This window comes from Myotis brandtii, unplaced genomic scaffold (assembly GCF_000412655.1).
Source record: "Myotis brandtii unplaced genomic scaffold, ASM41265v1 scaffold1084, whole genome shotgun sequence".
Taxonomy (NCBI): Eukaryota; Metazoa; Chordata; class Mammalia; order Chiroptera; family Vespertilionidae; genus Myotis; species Myotis brandtii.
Genome location: NW_005353690.1, coordinates 1,104,053 through 1,125,164, shown reverse-complemented (window position 1 = coordinate 1,125,164; position 21,112 = coordinate 1,104,053).

The window sequence follows — 21,112 nt, the reverse complement described above, 5'->3', positions numbered from 1 at the left end:
GCTGCACCTAGGGATTGGGCCTGCCCTCTGCCACCCGGGAGCAGGCCTAAGCCAGCAGGTCGTTATCTCCCGAGGGGTCCCAGACTGCGAGAGGGCACAGGCCGGGCTGAGGGACCCCCCTCCCCCCCAAGTGCACAAATTTTTGTGCACCGGGCCTCTAGTTTTTATAATAACCCTACAAGGATGGTAGAATTCACATGTTTATAAATAAGGAATCAGAGTCTCCGGGATTCTAGTAATTTGCCAGGTGTCACATTGCTTACAACGAGAGCCGGGATCTAAACCCAGCTTGGTATGATTCTCATGTGATTTTTTTTTTGTGCCACCTGAGCTGCATGACTCACTTCAGGTAAAATTTGTGCTTTCTTAGTATTTCTGTATAGTAAACCCAAGCAGTGAATAATAGGGAAGTTTCAGGCTCTCTGGCAGGCTGACAGAGGCATGGGGTAGGGAGGCCACTCAGCTTTCCCTTTGTCCTTCAGATTACACTGTGCAGATGACATCTGTCTCTTTTTCTCACTAGTGAGGCTCACCCACTCAAGCACCTTGGAATGTAATGTTTCACAGCATAAGCAGCCTCCAGAGGTGAGTACCATGAACGGGAGCTCTGCCTGGCTTATTCCATTTTCTCCTTGGGAGGACAAAGACAGTTGAGATGTATGTAACTGATGCCAAAATGGCTTAAAAAAAAATCCCACCAATCATTTACATATTCCCAAATATAAAACTCATGGACCAAGTGGAAACCAAAACTATGAGTCCCTGTCCCTAGCCTGGACGCCATGACATTTAGCCCCACCCGGAGATGTATGTAACTGATGCCAAAATGGCTTAAAAAAATCCCATCAATCATTTACATATTCCTAAATATAAAACTCATGGACCAAGTGGAAACCGAAACTATGAGTCCCTGTCCTTAGCCTGGACACCATGACATTTAGCCCCACCCACTCCTTGTCCTCTTGAGCCCGTGCTGCACTTTCTTTATTGCTGACCTTGGACAAACTCAACTATCCCCTTTCTCTGGCCTTTTCTCTGGGCAACAGAATATTTCTGGAGAAACCACAGAGCTCTCCTGAGTGGCCTCCGCACAACCTGTGTTCTCTTGCCTCTGCCGGGCCTTTAATGCAGCTCAGTGACCCGGTTTGCTCTGCTCTGGTCACCAGCTCCTTCCCGTCTTCACTGTTGCTGTGAAGCCATCCTCGACGCAGTCAGCGTGGTGCAAATGCACATGCCTATGTGACAGCAGGGAGGAGCTGCAGGTCTGGGGGAAGGTGTTCTTAGCACCTGTAACAGTTTCTCAAGTAGTGGTGGTCAAGGGGATGCTGGCGGCTGCCTGGGCTTCTATTATAAAATCTAAAAATCACCCTATGGGCTCAGACTCTCGTCCATATGCCTCTGATAAAGGATTTGAGGGTCATTGTTTTAGAGAGTACGGTCTTGCCTCCCTTGCTATCTCACCTTTCTTCTTTCTATAAATGAGAATCAGGCACCCACTGTGGGCCAAAAACTGTGCTAGGCTCTGAGAAGCAAGGCTAAAACCTTTGATAGCCTGAAACTTCCATGTAAGTAATAGTTGACTTCTGCATAGCACTTTCTCAGGGCGGAGGGCCTCCAAAGTCCCCCACATCCCTGATACACATTAGTTGGCCTCTGCTCTATGAATATATCTGCATGCTCATTAAGCTTAGTTATATTCTGAGGCTGAAACAACCTCTTGGGGCTCAAGTCTAGTTCATTAGATTTCTCTTTCTGGGAATGGGAAGAACAAAGGCAAAGGCAATAAGAATGCGAGGAGAAGATACACCTGTTCAAGACAGAGGCCCTCAAAGCAGCTCTCATGGCAAACCAAACATTAAAAGTCATTTTGGTTGAGCTGAGCTCTCCCTGAACTCAAAAGCACAGATGTAACGAGATGAGAGGGGAGGATTATCTTGGAGATACAGTAATAAGCTAATACAGTGTGCACGACAACTTAGGGACTGAGAATTCATAAATATATTCATGTTTTCTTCCCAGTAAGATTGATGAAATACCCAAGCACAAAGTTAGAGTAAAAGAGAGATTGAAAGGGGGAGTGAACTACAGAAGATCTGGGACGACATATCAAGTCTGGACAAAGAATACTTCATCAAGCACATAAACAGCCCCTGCCTGATACATTAGACTCTGGAAGCATCATAAATTAACCTGCCAGGAAACTTTGCAAAAGGTCACATTTAACATTAATCAGGCTCTAGGAAGCAGTGTGTGTTTTCATGGCTAGAAGACAGAAAAAAAAGGCTGTTTCTTTGCATTGCATTTTCAAAATCATTTCCAAATTATTTAGGAGAAGAAAAAAAAATCTCCAGCTAATTTAGGGACAGTATCGATCAATGGTCTTGTCACCTAGGCATCCCCTGAGTGTGGGTGTTGAGGCGTACAAATGGAAGGCAGCATGGTGTAGACCTGACTGGTCACTTTCCTAGGAAGTCCTCTCTCCTGCTTTCACCAGCACAGCGGTCTGACTTTGAAAAGTACCCACCCTGAGGCGAAAGGGGGCTTTGAAAGCCACAGAGTCGAAGAGCAGCTCAGCAGGAGGGACATAGTCAACAGGAAGCTGTAGGTGGAAGAAAATGAGCAATGACCCCAGTGGCGGCTGGTTTGGAGAACAAGCTTTCTTTCCTTTAGGCCAGTGGTCGGCAAACTGGCCCCTTGAGTGTGGCTCTTCCACAAGATACCACGTGCGGGCGCGCACGTACAATGCGATTGAAACTTCGTGGCCACATTCAAGGGGCCAAAGAGCCGCATGTGGCTCGCGAGCCGCAGTTTGCCGACCACTGCTTTAGGCGGTGGGAACTTGCACCAGGGCTAAGGTGTTGAATCATTAAGTTTTGAGTCATTTAGTTGGACTATGTGAGAGACTGGACTCACCAGTGCTGGAATCGTTTTTGTCACCCAGTGAATGGGTATGGCAACACTTGTCTACAGAACAGACAGAGAGTGGGTTTCCTCAAATGGCCGGGAAAGGTATAGCACCCATCTAGATCTTTACTTTCCTGTCTTCTCTCAGAATGCCTGTTTTCTTGATCTGACTTTGTATGGATGCTCTGTCTTTATTGGTGTTTCCTTCAGACTCTTACCTGTTCCTCTCCTGTCAACTGCCTTTCCTAATTGGCAATTCTCCTTTACCCCGAGACAGAGCGACATTAGTATGTACCTTTAATCAACAAATATTTATGGCGTCTGTGCTGTGTGTGTCAGGCTCTGTCCGAGGGGCTGAGGGTGCAGCTGGGAACAAAATGGCCCCCAACCCCTGCCCTCACAATACATAGGCAAACAAAAGAAGTGACTAAATAGCGTGGCAGTATGATCATCAATAAATAAAGTGAACGGTAAGTTAGGTGATGAGTGCTATCTGAAGGTAGAGGAGGATGGAAAGATTGGGGATGCCAAGGTGGTTACAATTTCCAATAGAGTGGTCAGTGCGAACCTCACTGGGAAGTTCTTAGTCTATTAACGCTCTCATGAAAAATCTGCAGTCACCACAGATAAAGTCAGAAGAATCTTTACTCCTCCTGTTGTCCAGTCTCCAGCTCACTTTCTGCAGCACCAGTGATGGCCTTTGCAGACCCCTGACTGTCTTCATCCTGTTCTTGGCTTCCTTTCTCTGAGCTCTCGAGGTCTTCCTCTCATACAGGCCATGTCTTTTGAGTCTATGTGTGGGTTCATTTTTCTTTGCATAACCCCAGGAATCATAATTCATGCCAAAGCCAGCTGTCTTGCCATTACCAAAATGAGTTCTGAATCCAAACACAAAGATGACATCTGGTATGGTCTTATACATTTTGAAGACTTTTCCTGAATTTCTGTCTTACGTACTGTTGCCTTCCCACGGTGAAGGACATCAATGACCGTTTGTTTCTGATGAAGTAGTCTGTTGGTCATGAACTTCCTGGTCTGGACAGTTACTGTGTCATTCATGGTGGTGGCCACTCTTCAAGCAGCCAGGGAGGAATAGAAGAGAAGGTGATATTTACACAAAGCCTTGTAGTAGTGAGGGAGGAGCCATTTGGATACTCGGGGAAAGAGCGCTCCAGACAGGAGAACAGCAAGTGCAAAGGCTCTGAGTTGAAATGGACCTGACATGCTGGAGGAACAGCAAGGAGGCTGTTGTGGTAGGAGTAGAGTTGAGTAAGGGGGGAAGGGTGAGGGGAAGTGAAGCAAAGAGGTGCCTGAAGGATGGGGGAGGGGTTGTCTAAGCCCTAGACTCTAGGGCCTGGCAGTTCAGTATAAAGGACTTTGGCTTTTAGTATGAAAGAAATGGGGCACCTTTGGCTGGTTTGGAGCAGAAGAGACATAATTTGACTTTGTATTGACTTACGAAGGTGTCATCTCAGTGTTGCTCAGATCTGCTCTCTTCAGAGCCAGGAAAAGGAATCCAACTGCCAAAACTACAGGTACTGAGGGGAGTTGTGGGCAATGCAGGGCCCACCCAGAGCAGACCTTCCTTTATTCACTCTTTCCATCTACAAAATCGTTGTCAGCTCTTAGCATCAAGGCATAGGCCAGGCACTGAGGGGTGGCTAGATTCCCATCCTAGACCATGCTGGGCCCTGGGGGCAGCTGCAGGCATAGATGGGAAACATCCGGGGACTCTCTCAGAAGTCCTGGATGCAAAGCAGATGGGAGAGGTGACTTAATCTGTCATCTCAAAGACTGTGGCCAAAAGGCTAAGATTGCTCATTACCCTGGCAATATCCACTCTCCCCCTTTTGTGCACAAAACCCTGGCTTTATCAGGTGTTGTCCAACTTCCCTTGCAGCCAGGGATGTTGCAAAAGCCACGGAATGAAGCTTCCAGGAAATCTTTTGAAAGGGAGCTGACTCTATAGGCAGGAGCGCCTCGTTGTCCTTTCCCACTCGGTTTCCTCTGATGGCTGGAGCTGCAGCAGCTATCTTGTGACCTTGAGGATGAAAACTAAAATCTCAGGATGGCAGAAAAATGGGAGTTTGGCTCATGGAACCCCCTTACCAGTGCTCTGCTTCTTACATTTGGTCTTATCCGAGAGAACACACCCCTCGTTTCTTTAAGCCACTGTTATTAGTAGGTGAATGAAATTCTTAACTGACATAGAAAGTGACTTAGTTGTGAAGGCTGGTTGGGTCACCTGAAAATGAACACTGATGTAGAAATTGAAATAACTGGATTTGAGTTCTTTGTCTGAGATGGTTTTGCTGGATGATTTTAATACTAGTGGTAATAGTTATATAATTACTGTGCTTTATTTATTTCATTATCCCATGTGAGCCATTCACAAGCCATTTTTTTGAGGTAGGTTTTATTATATGCATTTTCAAGATGAGAAATGAGAGACTCATGGAGATTAAGTGCAAGATTATAGAACAAGCACATGGCAGAGCTGGGGTTACAACCAAAGACCTTGTTCTTAACTACTATGTAATAGTCTTATTTTCTCTGGACCTCAGTTTTCTCATCTGTTCAATGGGTGGTAGGCAGGATGCTCACTCCCTTTGCAGCCCAGGACCTCTTTGGAATGTATCTCATCCTTTTTCTTCAGTCTTGCCTGTCTGAGCTTGCTCTTGTACCTCTACCCTGTCCCCATATTTCCAAGTGGTGCCTTTGTCAAAGATGCTGCATCTGAGTGGCTGCCAGCTCCCTTTGTCTTGAGAAGAGCATCTCATTACAGTCCCAGGAAGCAGCCCCAGCCAGGGAGTGCAGCCAGTGTCCAGAGGGTGTTCTGCAGGGCTGCCGGCCCCAGCCCGCTCCTGCCACTGGAGAACCTTCTGTCAGCCACCAAGATGGCTCACTGGGGGCGGCTGCATCTCTGCACAGCCACACAATCTGTCTGTTCTGATGATCAAGGAGGGACTTGGTGAGAGCAGCAGCCAGGAGCCCTCCCAGGTGATAAAACCTCCCCAGGGCGCTCAGGAGAGGTGGGTTGCTGGCGAAACGTGGAGAACAAGCACTGTGCTGTGTAAATACATTTACGGGATGGAGCTGTTCCTTGGCCCACGGGGGCCATTTCCTGAGCTGTGTGGCAGGAACTGTCTTCCTCAGAATGACTGACAGGGCCAGTGGGGACAGCTAAGCAGACCTTGATTTCTTTCCTTGCGTTGGCACATTTACCTAATGAGCAGAAGGAACAGGCCTGGAGAGGCACTGAAACTGGGGACCGCAGGTGGCCTCAGAGTGGAAAACTCTCTGTGTTCCTGCATCGCGGAAAAATTCCATTCTCCATCTCCACATTCCAGTTCTCCTGGGTCCAGGTCCCATAGGACCTGCATTTCCCTTCGTGGGGCAGACGGGGAACCCCCGTTGGGACTTGCCTGGGTTGGGGTAACATGGTTTGGCTGCTGTAGTTAAGAAGACCTGCGTCTCTGGCTCATGATGCTATGGAGTATGTGGGTGGGGTTGATACTGTTGTAATTAACCTAGTTATTAATAATATAAAGGAAGCACAGGGAAGGCCAAATACTATAGGCATGTTATTTGAATAGCTTCACCAGGAAGCTAAAGCTTTATTTACACTCCCTAGGGAGCCACCAGTCCATTCCCCATAGACCCCAGCGGGGAAGGGTCTATCTAGACAGGGAGGAGAACAGACACATGCCCAGTTAAGTTGGGGGGACTAGTGAAGGTGCTTTCTGTCAGTCACACCTGGGAACAGGTCATTGGCCAGAATGGGGGTGACCACTGCAAGCACAGGAAGACTTGAGATATTTAAACTCCTGATCAAAGAAGTTCCCTCTCTTGGTTGCTCTTGGCCCTCTTGTGTTCTTGGGACTCTTGTTGCAGGTGGTGCGATCTCTCGGCTCCTTGCCATGGGACTCTTGTTGCAGGTGGTGCGATCTCTCGGCTCCCTTGTGTTCGCCCACCTGGCCCAGGGCTATGTGGACCGCATACACAATGGGCCAATGGACTACAACTAGCCTGATGCTGAACTGGACCCAGCTGCAATATGGAACACACACTTTGGACACTGCCTTTGTTTCTAGCTCTACTGAAGCCCCAACTACACCTTTTCCAGGACTGGATTAAGGGAAATGGGACTTGGGGAACCCAGGGATATAATTCCACGCAAATCAAAATCACTCATCCTCCTGTGTGGGTCTCAGAAAATTATTTTTCTCAAGATACCTTAAGGACACCACCCCCAGCACTCAGTGGAAAACGAGATAGCCCACTTCCACCGGAAACAGGGTGAAGTTGATGGTGTAGGATGGGGATATTAATGATACAGGCATGGTGGCAACTCCACTCCATTAGCTCAGAGCCAGCCTCTTTGATTTTGATGGTGGGATTCTGAAGTTCTTTGTGGGTGCAGCCTAGCTGCTAAGATGCTCTCGGCAGGTCACAAAGGGAGAATGTGGCCCCTTAGCGATGGGCATTAAGGGCACTCAACCAGGCCAGAACGTTGAAATATTTCAGATTCAGTCAGTGTGTCTGGGAGGTGCAGAAATATCAGCTCAACCTGGAGAGAGAAGAGGACTCAGGACCTGCTCCCAATACCAAAGGGTCTGAGTGGGAGGGTCTCTGAGTTTATTCCTACCACCTCCAGGGAGAGGATGGTGCTTCATCCTGGTCACATTGCCCAGTGATTGGTTGAGTCCCTTCTCATGGTTGGGCCTCTTATTCCCAATTCTTTGGCACATTTCTTTCCAGGGTGGGCTCTGGGTAAAGGCTTGCTGATGAGGGCAAAGGTAGCTCTCGGCAAATGAACTTGAGCAGCTGGGAGGAAGCCGCTGCTTGGTAGGAGGGGCCATGGTTTTGTTGTGCTTCTTTTTCTGAGATGAGCAGCCTGGTCATCCTTCTGTTTGGTTTCGTGGGGAGGGAAGGTTCTGCTGCTAGCATGTTAGACTCCTGTCCTGCGAGAGAAGCAGAGAGAAGCAGCAGGGGCTCCAGCCTTTAGTCATTCCTAGAGAGACGGGAGTCCCTAGGGATGAGGCTGCTCCCCAGCCTCCTTAGAGATGAGGAGCCTAACCCAATGCTTTGTTTCCACCTTGAATTTCTGTAACTCGCCAGTTTGGTCTCTACAGGAAAGAAGCCAGCCAGCTAGGATTCCTGAGCTGCTGCCCCTGGGATTGCTACTGCTACAATTCTGACACCTTCACTCATAGCTTTTGGAGTGTTTGGCCTTTTGATTACCAGCTTCCCATTCATCTCTCAGCCCCAAGGATAGCTGGTGGGCAAGGCTGCAGGTCCACCCTCCTCTGTGGGGATTCCTTTCTGTTCACTGGTGCTGGAGGCACTTGAATAGGATGGGTTTTACTCCAAACAGCAAGCCCAGCTTGGATTTCTTTGGGCCTCTTATTCCCAATTCTTTGGCACATTTCTTTCCAGGGTGGGCTCTGGGTAAAGGCTCAGAGGTTCAAATCTCTGAGGCCTTTGTAAGTGTCTGTGGAGGACACCCGTGAGAATGTGGGGGCTGTCCAGGGAGCAAGTCAACATGAGCCCAGGATGGAGGGGACAGGTTTCTCACACTCCACCCACACCAGCCATGGAGCCCCTCGTCAGCCTCCTCTGTGGACACAGCTGGATCTGAGGCCCTGCCCCACGCACACTTCAGAACCAATGATCAGAGAGCAGATGTAGCATTAGCATTGGATTCCAGTAAATAACAGGGCAAGAAGGAATCTTAATAATTATCTATTTTCAACATCCTTAGTGTGCAATTAAGTAGACTGAGCCCCAGTAGCCATGGAGCCCCTCGTCAGCCTCCTCTGTGGACACAGCTGGATCTGAGGCCCTGCCCCACGCACACTTCAGAACCAATGCTCAGAGAGCAGATGTAGCATTAGCATTGGATTCCAGTAAATAACAGGGCAAGAAGGAATCTTAATAATTATCTATTTTCAACATCCTTAGTGTGCAATTAAGTAAACTGAGCCCCAGTGGGAATAATAATAATAATAATAATAGCAAATGTTTTCCTACTGCTTACTATGTGCCCATTACTGCTCTAAGCAGTGCCTCATTTTATTCTTGCAACACTCTATAAGCAGGTGTTGTTGTTATCGCCATTTTATAGATGGGGAAACTGAGGCAACCGAGCAGGCATGCAGTGGAACTGCAATTAAAAGGCAGGCAAGTCTGGCTCCAGGGTCCCACCTCTCAACCACTATGCTGTCACCTTGGGAGGTGGTTAGAGTCAGGCCCCACCATCCCAGCTTTCCAAGCCCATGCATGCATTCCTCTTCTAGACCTGCTCCATCGAACATGGTAGCCACTAGCCATGTTGAGCACTTGAAATGGGGCCTGTCTAAAAGGAGCTGTGTTGTGAGTATAACCTACCCTGGGTTTCAAGGACCTAGTGTAAAAAAGAATGTAAGAGGGCTCATTAATGTTTTCATATCAATTACCTGTTGACATGATAATCTATCGGATGTATTGGTTTAAATAAAATACATTATTATAATTCATTTGATCTGCTTGTTTTTACTTATTTTGTGTCACTGCCCGGCACTTTAAGATTACCTATGTGGCTGACATTATAGTTCACATTATGTATATGACTTGCATTTGTGGACAGCCCTGCTCCCCACCACTGGTGACCAGCTGGAAAGCCAAGCTTGGGAGTGCCAGTCCTGCATGTCAGTCACAGCCCAGGGACTGCAGGGCCTCACAGGAAGGGCACTGAACCTGTGCTCGGCCTTGTCTGCAACACATCCCTGCTCCGGTGATGAGCCAGCAGCCTTCCCTGCCACCGCTGGGATGCTGTCCTCAGGAGAAGGGCACGCCAGCAGACTCTTTGGAGGCTAGTGAGGCTTCAAGGACAGGGGGTGACCCACAGATCCACGCCTCAATCCTGGTTTTATTACATATCAGCTCTGCTACTTCAACTCTCAGCTTCACTTTCCTCCTCTGGAGAATGGGAATAATAACACCCACATAGCTGTGCCTTAGGGATAAAGGAGATGTCGTGTGTAAAGCACTCCAAGCAGAGTAAGGTCCCGCTGAAGCCATTGGTCCTCCGCTCCAGCCTGGTTTTCCGAGGATGGCTCTCCTACCCCTTGCACGATCACGTTCCAGGCACTGAAATCTAAAGTAGAGGAAATGGCAGGGAAAATAGTGCCTGCTGCCTTTTCACTTTCAGATTCCTTCTAAGTTGGGCCAAGTCTGCGCCTTGCTTTCTCTCTCTGTGAGGAATGTGAGGCGCATCAGACAGGCACGTGCTTCCCAGGGGTGGTCAGAAATCAGGCCAACCAGTGCTGCTCAGTGTAGGTGGTTGAAGGGTGCACTCGGGCAGCTTCCCGGGATGTCTTCCTACCCTTCCCCTGCTCATGGGTCTTAGCCGGCTCTGCCATGAGCTTGGGCAGGATGGCTCTCCTACCCCTTGCACGATCACGTTCCAGGCACTGAAATCTAAAGTAGAGGAAATGGCAGGGAAAATAGTGCCTGCTGCCTTTTCACTTTCGGATTCCTTCTAAGTTGGGCCAAGTCTGTGCCGTGCTTTCTCTCTCTGTGAGGAATGTGAGGCCCATCAGACAGGCACGTGCTTCCCAGGGGTGGTCAGAAATCAGGCCAACCAGTGCTGCTCAGTGTAGGTGGTTGAAGGGTGCACTCAGGCAGCCTCCAGGGATGTCTTCCCACCCTTCCCCTGCTCATGGGTCTCAGCCGGCTCTGCCATGAGCTCGGGTCAGGGTCAGACACAAGGTGTGAATCTGGGACCAGGAAGGCTCAGACTAGCCTGCGGTTCAGAATGGCCTGAGGCAGGGTCATATCCAATGGATCTGTCCAGGGTGAATGAGCACTTATCCTGAGCTGTCATTTGGAATATTTTTTTTGGGGGGTGCGTGGAGCCCCAGATTGGCTCTAGTTTTCCTAAAGTTTGCTGGACTATGATTCTAAGAACCCCACTAGACAGGGAGTGAAGTCATGTTGGTAAAATATGGTAGAAATGCACAGCTATTCAAATCAGCAGAATGTACTCAAATCCCGAGCAGAAACTTGTTAGTTATATGACCAGGGACAAGGATCCAATCTCGTTGGGCCTGTTTCTTACCTTTACGAGGCAATAATACCTAACTCATAGAGCAGATGTAAGATCAATGACAAGGGGTATTGAAGTGCACACTGGAAATGTGCATTGTAGGCAGTCATTAAATGTCAGTTACTAACAGGAGCCTGTCTTTTGGTTCTGGTGCCAAAGGCAGGAAGGTTTTCCCCCTTTAGTTGTCAAGAACCCTGTGTCTGTACATGAGAACATGGGCAACATCCCCAGTTCATATCCCACCCTGGTCACTGATCGTCTGGTGCTCTGAATCACAGACACAAGTCTGCAAAACAGAATCATTTTCTTTTCAGAAATCTGTATGTATAGGGTGTCCCAAAATTCACGCAAGATTTGAATTTTGCGTGAGCATTAACAACAACAACAACAAATAAAAGCCTAATTTTACTTGGTTTATTGAATCAGATTCTAATATCTGTTGCCCTTTGATTTCAATCCCTTCAATTTGATAAGCATTACCAAGTACCAATTATGGCCCAGGAGCAGGGACAATGAAGACCAATGAAGACCACGGCTTTGTGTATGTGCCAGCATGCCCAATGTGCTATTCCATATATAACCTTATACTGTATACTTTATGAATCAATAAAAAATTTACAATTTTTAATTATAAATCTGTGTTTTCTATCAAAATTACTTCTTGCGTGAATTTTGGGACACCCTATAAAAACCAGCAAATGTAAGGACAATGTTGGACTCATTTCAGTCCAACATGGTTTTGAGCAAATAAATGATGCACAATATGCCCTTGGCCAATCCATATATTCTCTTGGGGTGTCTGCTTCCTCTTTAATAAAATGGGCTGAGTAATCCTTGCCTCTCCTTCCTTTTACAAGCATGTAACAAGGGTGAATCCAGTAATGGCTGTACGAATCCTTTGAGGTCCTTAGAGGAATGGTTGCTATATAAATGCAAAGTACGATGCCCATTTCCATTACACTGTGCTTTGCAACTATATGTAAGCGTGTATCATATGCATGTCAATGCCGGTCTGGCTAGCTATTTGCCATGTGCATTTTTAAAAATAAAATAATCATCTCCATACATTATTCCTTGCAAGCATAACTCCACGTCCATAAAATGTGAGGTGAGGATGATTATTTTTCTTTTTGGAAGCTCATCTTTTTGCCTCCTTTCAGCTCCTGGTGTTTCTGGCAGACCGGTCATCGGTGATGCGTGCATGGGATGAGGGCGGGGGGGTTTCTCAATACCTTCCAGGACCGGGGTCAGGACCAATGAGGGTTTCATGCTCACTGTCCTTCCCATTTTCCTTTCCTGATCCTCTTAACTGAGTTGTTCAGAAGAGAAGCTGTGTCATTCATTTGAAAAGTGGCCTGCGTGTCCCTTCCTAAAAACTCCGACCAGGTTGCTCCCTGATTCAGGAGACAACAATCACAGATGGTGGAGTGCACGGTGATTCATATGACACTTCGGAGGCCATCAGGTGCCATTAGTTCTCTCAGGAAGTGGCTCGTGCAGGCCCCACGATCAAGTCTGGAGATGACTGAGATGGTTATTTCCAGGTCGTGGTTCTGAAGCCTCGGAGCTCGTGCCTAGGTGAATTATAACTCTCAGAATTTTCTTCCTTTTTAATAAAAACACACACACATTTGGCCCAGAGGAGAAAAGTGACTATTGATCCTCAATTGAAGGAGAAACATTTCTGTGTTTGAGAAGTCTCCGGGGTGTTGTACTCAAGGTAGGCAGTTGTAGTCCTTGATTTCAAGTCCAGGCTTTGCTTTCAGCCAGCTCTGAGCCTCCGGATTCCCATCTGCACGATGGAGGAATCGGGCTGGGTGGTCTCTCAGGTTAGGCCCCCTCTGGAGCTCTGGGGTTCAGAATGTGGATCACGGCTTCAGGGAGAGCCAGGTGGAGGGCGGTGGGAACTCACTGGGAAAATGGCCCTGAGCACATGCTACTGGCTGGGCCATCCTCCCAAACAAGAGATAACGTAGATTTCCCAGGCCAGCTCTCCCCTCCATGTTCTGCCATATGGACAGAGCACGAGAGCCCGTGTATCAGGCCGCAGACACCAAGACCAACTAAGTGGTTAGCCCCGGCATTCATTTCCCTCCCCTTTGCCACTCAGCCTTTTACTCCCAGCTCTCATCTTCCTGGGTCATTGATAATCTGACTTTATCCTGTTTCTGATTCTAAAATTTATGTGGAAATGCAGAGACCTTAGGCAAAAAACTTTGAAAAAAATTTGAATGAATTAAGTGCCTGATTTTGAGACTTAGTGAAAATAGACATACAGTTCAATGGAATAGAATAGAGAACTCAGAGAGAATCTGTCTCATATTAGAGCAATTTTTTTTCAATGAAGTATAGTCCCTGGCTTGTGTTCTCTCCTGCCCTGGGAAGCTCTGAAAATTGAAGCTCAGGGTCACTTAGTTAGACAACTGTGCTCTAGCGCATTGCAGTGGGGTCAGGTGGTACGAAATTCACTCAGCGGCCCCCACAGGCAAGTCTGAGCCAGTTTTCCTTAGAAGTGACAAGTATCCTACAATTCCAAAGCACTTTCACATACAGTGTGGGGCGAATGTAGACTTACAGTTGTTCATATGGAAAATAACACAATAATTAATACATAACAATACAAGAGTAAACTGTTTGGAGTACTCACAGCTGTCAGCCAACTTTTGCCTCACCGTGTACAGTGTTTCACCATGTTCCCTGGGGATACCTGCTATCTCAAGTTCATATGTTTACTGAGAAGTTCAAATGAGATATTAATATGACAATATTTTCAGTTAACAAAATACACGATGGCATCATTATTATTTAAAAAGTATTTTTGAAACGACTCTGCTGGGTAAGTGGGGAGAGATTTTATTAGCATCTCACAGATAAGAGGGGCGAGTGAATTACTGAGCGCTTCCTTTATGCCAGCACTGGCCTAAGTGTGTTGCATGTAAGGACTTATTTACTCCTCATGGTGATCCTATGAGCTAACATTTTATCCCCCTTTCACAGATGAGAGAGCTGGGCAACAGAGAGGGTGAGTGACTTTCCTAGGATCACACAGCTCGCAGATGGCAAAGGTGGAGTTTGTACCCAGATAATGTGATTGCTGCTGCTGTTCCTTAACTTCAACTTCATTCTGACTTTGAACAGAGACTGGGAAAGAGCAAGTGGCTTGTTCAGTTTTGCTGTCACCAGTGTGAGAACCTGACCTTAAGCTGCACCTGGTCCTGGGCTTTGCACTGTCCATTGCAACCCTCACCTGGGCTGTCCTTGCTTGGCTGCAGGGACCTGGGAGCTGAAAGCCCTGCATGCTCCTCTGGCTAACTCCTGCCCCCTCTGGGAGCTTGTGGTCAGGTGACTCCTCTTCTTGGTCCTTTCACTGATACATGGGTAAAAGAACCATTTTCTTCACCACCTGGATTTCAGTCTTATATTTGTCCTTTTATTTATTGGGTAATTAATTCAAGTGATGAAAGTCAACAAATGCTTATCAAAGCCTTTGTATCAGCTCATCCTTGGGGACATGGGTGAGGGTAGGAATTCTGCACATGGTAACAAGCAAGGCTGGTCTTGGTGGCGGCAGAGTGGGCACCAATCCCAGCAATAGTGTCAGTGCCTCACCTGCTGTGGTTCTGGGGAGTCAGGGAGGGGGATGCTGGAGCCCACAACCTCTCTTTGCCAAGGAAATATGGAAGCTCTTTTGAGGTGATGGACATGTTCGAACTTGAGTGTAGTGGTGATGGTTTCACGGGTGTATATATTTATCAATACTCATCAAATCATACACTTAAAAGGGTGGGTTACATGTAACTTATACCCTAATGACTTAGATTTAAAAATAATCGTATTATTTCATTGGTCTGAGAAGTGTCCTTGACATCAAGATTTCTGCAACTTTCCCCAATGATTCGAATGCACAGCCAAAGTTGAGAGCCACTACTCTAGGGACTAAAAACAAATGACCAAGTGTCCTGGGACACCACCCGAGGGCTACTGGCTCTCTTGATGTGAACACAAGCCATTACTGCAAGTCACAGACCACCCACCACTGTCACTGGCCACCACCAGAGTACCTGTGGCCCCCTTTGGTTAATTGCTAGTGAACACAGTGCTCTGCAGAACTGGGGCATGCTATGGCATGGATCCAGGCCAGATATTGCCTTCAATATCCCTTATCTGTCTAGCAAGGCACCCAAGCAAGAGTCACTCCAGGGCCTGGCTGAGGGTGTATATGTAGACATTAACCCTGGGGCCCAAATACACAGACCAACCAGGAGACATCAGGAGAGCCTTCTAAGAAATGTACACTGGAGCTTCCTCCTCCCTGACCTGGCAGCAGACAGGGGGAAAATGATGGCCAGGAAAGACCCAAACCATTAGTGAAAAGACTATCTTTTCTCTATTGGATTATGTTGTTACCTTTTAAAAAGTTGGTTGAGCATATATATGTGGGTCTATTTCTGGACTTGCTATTCATTGATCTGTGTATCTATTCTTCCATTAATAAGCCTTGTCTTGATTATTGTAGTCTTTTGGGAAATCTTGAAATCAGTCAGCGTAAAACTTCTTTCTTCTTCTTCAAAATCATTTTGGCTATTTTAGACCCTTTGTATTTTTATGTGAATGTTAGAATCGGCTTGTTAATTTCCCCAAAATAAACCTGCTGGGATTGTGATTGAGATTGTATTGATGTTACAGATTACATTGGGGAGAACTGGTATCTTAACAACATTGAGTGTTCCAAACCAAACACAGCTTATCTCCATTTATTTGGGTCTTATTTCAGCAATGCTTTATAATTTTCAGTGTGGGATGGGGGTGGGGGAGTCTTAGCTAACTTTTACTAGATTTATTTCTAGTATTTTCTGTTTTTGGTGCTATCGTACACGAAATTATTTCAAAAATTTATTTTCTCATTGATTGCTGCCAATGCAAAAGAATACAATTGATTTTTGTGTTCTAAACTTACATTTAATACCTTGCAAAATTCACATATAGGTTTTTTTTTTACTTGATATCATGAGATATCTATACAAGTGTTTTTAGTTTTCAATGTACAGATCTTGCACACATTTTAAACATATCCTTCAGCATATTTTGTTGGAGAACACTACTGATAGTTTCTCTTTGGATTATTTTTTGCTCAGGCACCCGTATTTTTTAAGCACCTTAGTTGATTCAACGATGTAGCTCAGCCTGCGATCCACTGGCCTGAAGACTCTGATTTTGAACCATGCTGGAAGTCGCACACTAATTGTATTTATTTGTTTTCTCTCTTTGTTGTGATGCACGTGATGTCTAAGATCATTCAAGCAACTGATCTCACGAAGAAGCAGAATCATTTATTTGTACCTGTGGTAAAGAGACCCCTCAGGCCATGGGCTTTAAAGATGACAGGCTCTGCAAGGAGCGTAATGGGTCTTGAAGTATATTACTGACCAGGTGAGGACCTGACCATGCTGGTGGACTGGATTTGAACTTCTCCTTAGGACCGGCTGTGTGCTGGCATTGCTGCTGGGAGGCGAACTTTGCAGCTCACTGGGCTACCTACCTCCCCTGAGGTTATATATGTTGTAGGTGGTAGGGCTGGGTTGGGGAGGACACGTGGGAGTTGTTTTTGTAGCTTTTTTCTTAATTAGGAGAAAAGAGATGGGAGCTGTGAGGTGAATCAGCAACCCATCTTTTATTCTCCCCCGTGCTCTGGGTAATGGTATTTAATGGAAAGACAAATCCATTCATCTTCCCCTTGTCCTGGCCCATGGAGGCCGTGCAGGCTGCTGTCAGAAGAGATATTAGGGGCTATAAAAAGCCATTCAGTGCTTCCCCTCCTCACTCTCACTTTGTAACCCCCTTTCCCTGGGAGATTGGTGTGGGCTTGCTGACTCTTCATCACCTGGAAGTCGTAGGCCTCGTGGGCAATTTATCGAGATTCAGATTGACTTTACCATCCCATTCTTCTTTAATCCCCATCATTTCTCTGTTAGGGGTGGCAACACCATGGAAGAATTTGTCTTTCTACTTTATTCTGCCCATTTTTAAAAAGAACTGGTTGGTGTGCCCCTGGGTTAGGAGAGCCAACCAGTCCCTCAGGACGGGCAGCCGCTGCAGCGAAGCCTCCAGCCACAGGCCCTTGTGCTCCTGCTCTGGGCTGGGCGTGGGGAAGCAGGGGCCCCTTTGTCTTTCCTGGCTCTTGTTTTTAGCGGTGGCACCTGCACTGTCTCGTCTCCCAGGAGTACCAGCACCGGGGTGGAGCCAGGTAAGTTGGGCAGCACTTGTCCTTTTGGGCGAGATAGTTGTCCTGGAGGAGAGAGCCATTTCCCACGGATTTTCTTGCTCTGCTCTTATTCTCTCCTTCACTCAGGTCGCCATGTCTGCCCACGCCCCTGCCCACATTCCTTCTCTGCCATTTTCATTGTGGTTTTTTTTTCTCATGGCAGGTTCAGAAAGTTCAAGTCCACACCCAATTGTTGAGCACGGACTCCATCTGAGAGTCCGTGGTGGGCAGGAGCCATGCAGGAGGAAGCAGGGTCTGGTCTCTGCTCACAAGAGGCAAGGCTGCTGGGAGAGACAGGCATACACAGAGGCAGATCCCTGTCACTCAAGGTCAAGAGTTGCATAATTATACCAAAGTATGAAGAAAGCACTTTTTAATAGGACACATCCATTCAATTTATTAACTTACAGAAATATCTGCAAGGAGGAAATGGAAATAAAGCTGTATCTTCATTCCAATAGGAAAACAACGGTGCCACTCTGTGGCTTCCTCTCCTTTGGTTTCTGGTTCAATGGCAATTTAATGTGCTAGAGAACATTTATTGTCCTCTGTAAAATATGAAAGACTTTGTTTTTCAATTCAATGCAAATGTACAGAGAAGGGAAAAGATTTAAAAATGAATTAAATGAAATGATAAAAGAATGAGAAATAGGAAACTATAAAATTAAGTGTTGTTTCCTTTGGAATCTACCCCATTTTTGCTTGCTCCTACCACACAAAAACAATGATGGAGGGGAGGCAATTGGGTTAGTGAGATAGTGATATACGACTCTTGTTCCACCTTCAGACTTCTGCTAGCTATCAAAAAGCACCTCGTGTGTGTGTGTGTGTGTGTGTGTGTGTGTGTGTGTGTCTAAATGTAGACATTTTTCCTCAAGAACGACACACTCTTATACAAATTTTGTTCCTTCTACAGCCAATAAACTGGACAAACCACACCATAAAAGATCTTCGGTACAAGACTGAATACATCTAATATTCTATTAACAACACCATGAATTCAAAACAAGAACATTTTTAAAAGCTCTAAAATACAACTAAAACAACCCATAAAATTGATTAACTGATAACTCACCAGGGCAAACGGCTAAGAACCAACCTATCTAATTTGCATTGCTTGTCACCAAGACATTTTTTGGATAGCGTTTAAGGAATAAATCCACTAAGCCAAACCTGCTAAGGCTATTGCCCACTTTTTTCTCATTGTTTTTAGGAATTCTGGATACAAGTACTTAGTTGAATATATGTTTTGTGAATAGCTTCTTCCTTGTGTGGTTTGTTTTTTCTTTTAATAATGTCTTTTGATGAACACAAGTTTTTATTTTCAAGGATCAATGGTTTACTTTATAGTTGGTGCTTTTGCTGACCCGTTTAGGGAATATTTGCCTCCCATAGTTACTACTCTCATTTTGGAGGTTAAAAAAACAGTATCCAAAGAAAGAAAATGACTGACGGTTACACAGCAAGTGCTGGGACCAGGACAGGGACCCGTGACCTCCTATCCCAGGCTCCTCTCACTGGGCATCCATGCAGCGTTCAACCCACTAATAGACGGGCTGTAGAAGCCACCACGCTCTTTCCATCCCTGTGACCTCCTACCCCAGTTAAAGGGAAGTGACTAACTGTAAGGTGTTACTAAGCACCTTGGAAGTTTTCCTACCCAATTGTTCTTCTCTAGGCATCTAAAGCATAGACAGTTTTATGCACACAGATGTTCACTGCAATGTTATTTCAATGGCAAAATAAAAGAAAACAACATAAGTACTCAGCTATTGTAGACTGGCTAAGTTGTGCCACATCTATAACATTGACTAATATAGCTGCATGATACTCAAATTAAGGTACTTCTGACAATTATTTAAAATGTGAAAATAAGCACAATATAATATATTTTTTTCCATTTTATTTTAAGAATTTTTCAATTACAGCCAATTGGTACAAGACTGAATACATCTAATATTCTATTAACAACACCACAGTAAGCACCTTAGTTGAGTCAGTATTATTTTGCATTAGTTTCAGGTGTACGCACAGTGGTTAGACAATCATATATATATATTTTTAATATATATTTTATTGATTTTTTTACAGAGAGGAAGGGAGATGAATAGTTAGAAACATCAATGAGAGAGAAACATTGACCAGCTGCCTCCTGCACACCCCCTACTGGGAATGTGCCCGCAACTAAGGTACGTGCCCGCAACCACGGTACGTGCCCTTGACCGGAATCGAACCTGGGACCTTTCAGTCCACAGGCCGACGCTCTATCCACTGAGCGAAACCAGTTAGGGTGACAATCATATATTTTATATTTTTCCATTAAAAAACTCTACTTTTTGGAGGTACAATTTACATGCAGAAATGCACCTACTTTAGTGTACAGTCTGATGAGTTTTATTTTAATAAATTTCATTGAGGCATAATTTATATACAATAAACAGGCCAATTTTAAGTACACAATTTGATGAGTTTAGAAAAATGTGCACAATCACTCAACCACCACCACAGCCGTGACACAGAAGATTCCGGTTGTTCCCCAGATGCCCTCCTGCTCCTTTGCTTCCCATGGCTTTTCTCCACTGTCAGGCTGGGCAACCGCTGATAGATTAGATTCTCTTTTCTAGCATTTCATATCGATGGAGCAATACAGCATTTTGTATTTTCTGTATAGCTTCTTTTACTCAGCATAATTGTTCTGAGATTCATCTATGTCAGTGATGGCGAACCTTTTGAGCTCGGCATGTCAGCATTTTGAAAAACCCTAACTTAACTCTGGTGCCGTGTCACATATAGAAATTTTTTGATATTTGCAACCATAGTAAAACAAAGACTTATATTTTTGATATTCATTTTATATATTTAAATGCCATTTAACAAAGAAAAATCAACCAAAAAAATGAGTTCGAGTGTCACCTCTGACACGCATGTCATAGGTTCGCCATCACTGATCTATGTTGTTGCCCATATTGGTAGCTCTTTTATATCGCGGCAATAGCATTCCACTGAATAAATAGTCCCAATTTGTTTATTCCTTCTCCTGTTGATGGACATTAGTGTTGTTACTTGTTTTGAGTTAACACAAATGAAGCTGCTAAGAATGCTCATGTCCAGGTGTTTGTGTGGACAAATGCTTTCATTTCTCCTGGGCAAATACCTAGGAGCAGGCTTGTCGGTCTGTGTGCTGGATGTTTGTTTAACTTTGTAAGAAACTGCTGGACGCTTTTCCAAAGTGGCTCCACCATTTTATATTCCCACCCACATCCCAGTTTTTTTCACATCCTTATTAGTATTTAGAATTTTAAGGTTTTTCTTTTTTGATATGTTTTTATTGATTTTAGAGAGAGAGGGAGGGAGAGGGAGAGGCAGAGAGAGAGAGAGAAACATCAACATTGATTGGCTGCCTCCTGCATGCCCTCTACTGAGGAATGAGCCTGCAACACAGGCATGTGCCCTGACTGGGAATTGAACCGGTAACCTCTTATTGCATGGGTTGGTGCTCAACCACTGAGCCACACAGTCTGAGCTAGAATTGTTACGTTTTTAAAATCATTTTAAAAAATCATATATTTTGTGCTTGTTTTTAATTTTAGTCATTCTAGTAGTATGTAGTGATATCTCATTACATAGCTTAAAAACAGCTTTATTGACATGTAATTTACATGCCATAAAGTTCACCTGTTTAAAGTATATAATTTGATGATTTTTAGTATATTTAGAGATTTGTGCAACCATCAACATAATCTAATTTTAGAATATTTATTTCACACTCAAAGAAATCTTGTATTCATTAGCCATCTCTCCCCATGACTCCCATGCAATAAAATGTTAGGTTAAAAAAGAAAGCAAAACAAAAGGTA